This window comes from Cetorhinus maximus, chromosome 28 (genome assembly GCF_964194155.1).
Source record: "Cetorhinus maximus chromosome 28, sCetMax3.hap1.1, whole genome shotgun sequence".
Lineage (NCBI taxonomy): Eukaryota > Metazoa > Chordata > Chondrichthyes > Lamniformes > Cetorhinidae > Cetorhinus > Cetorhinus maximus.
The window spans coordinates 276546-278090 of NC_135906.1; the positions used below are offsets into that span (position 1 = coordinate 276546).

At 49.6% G+C, this 1545-nt stretch overlaps 1 non-coding gene across 1 annotated transcript; it reads left to right on the forward strand.

Annotated features, from left to right (window-relative positions):
* The first annotated feature begins 612 nt into the window (after window positions 1-612).
* Window positions 613-802, forward strand: LOC144669172 (U2 spliceosomal RNA). The gene has a single exon (XR_013573616.1). It is a non-coding gene; the product is annotated as a U2 spliceosomal RNA (small nuclear RNA).
* The last annotated feature ends 743 nt before the right edge of the window (window positions 803-1545 follow it).

Here is a 1545-nt window from a genome sequence, read left to right on the forward strand (position 1 = left end):
AAAGAAGGTCTGCAGAGAGATGCAGTGGTTTCTGTCGAGGTTCATCCTGAGCAGTTCTGTGACACAGGACTCTGTGCTCTACGGGCTGTTCCCAGGGACACACACTGAGACAAACATCAACTACCGCTGGAGGATCATCAACTCGGTGAAAGACGCTCTTTGGTCTGCCCAAAACTTGTTGGTCTTCCAGCGCAAAGAGTTGTCCCCGACCGAGTGTTGCAAACTGGCACATTCCAAAGTCCAGGACTACGTGCTGAGGGACGCACTAAAGCTTGGGGCAGCCACCACAAAGGCGCAATGGGGAAGGTTCGCTGTCTAACTCCTTTCTGCCAAAGGGCACCGAGGGGCTGGGAAATGTTGAGAGCCCCTCGGGCTGCACAGCTGAAAATGAATGTCTGCAGTGAATACTAATTATATTGAAGCACCTCAGAGAGCAACATGATGTATGTTGATAACTCCAATACCTTTGTCTGATTGTCTGTAATGACCATATTGAAATGATTGTAATATTCATTGATTGTATTGATGCACCTTGTGATCCACGTGTTTAAGTTGAATCTGATTGTAGTTTTGTGATGGTGATTTTGAAATGTTTGTAATGTTCTTCCAGATATTTTATGAATAAAGTATATTTTTCATTAAAAAAAAATCTGTTCTTATCAGTTTAATATCTGATACGTCCCTTATCTGGGGACCAAATATTAAATTGATTTTTGGAGCAGGGAGATGGAACAGGATCTTTCTCCGTCCACTCCACACATCGACCTGGTATTGCAGCATCTTCAGGAATGGTGCAGTTTTGCCCTCTACAGGGTGAAAGGGAAACTGAAAAGAAGAAAAAGTCATTCAGAGCATTGTCCTGCTTTCCATCATTGATCTGGTTGAACTGAACTTGTGCTGAGTGGCAGGACAGGCTCATTGGTGCCAGACTGAGTGATGCCCCCTGTTGGATTTTGGTGCAACTGCAGGGCTGCTGCTGGTGTGCACTTGTGCTGCTTGTCAGGGCGGAGCCCGGGACTGGACGATGCCCCCTGTTGGGTTTTGAGGCTGTTGCAGGCGCTGCTTCAGGGAGGCAGCATCAAGCAAGAAAGGTCCTGATGCTCAGTGCTGGCTGTCGGGTCTTCAGCCCGTGTTCGGCCACACGCAGTAAAACGGACGGTGAAGCCGGAGGCCGAGGAAGACGGGACGGGCGCATGGGTTTCTGGGTTATCGCTTCTCGGCCTTTTGGCTAAGATCAGTTGTAGTGAAGCGATGGCTAAAACCAAAGGAGCCCCAAACCAGGGCATACGTAACACCGTTCGGGTGACGGTGAAGGACAGTGAAGGGGGAGCACCCATGGATCGGGCCTTCCTCATCAAGCCGATCCTGTTGAAGGCGTGTGGATTTGAAGCGGAGGAGATCTACTCCCTGCGAGACTTCCCCAGCGCTGGATATTTCGACGTGACCTTCAGGAATGTTGCTGCCTGCGTCAAGTTCCTGAAGGTGTTCGAGGAGAAGAGAGACCAGCCGGAGATGAAGATCCTGACGGTGGAGCCGCTCTTTGCT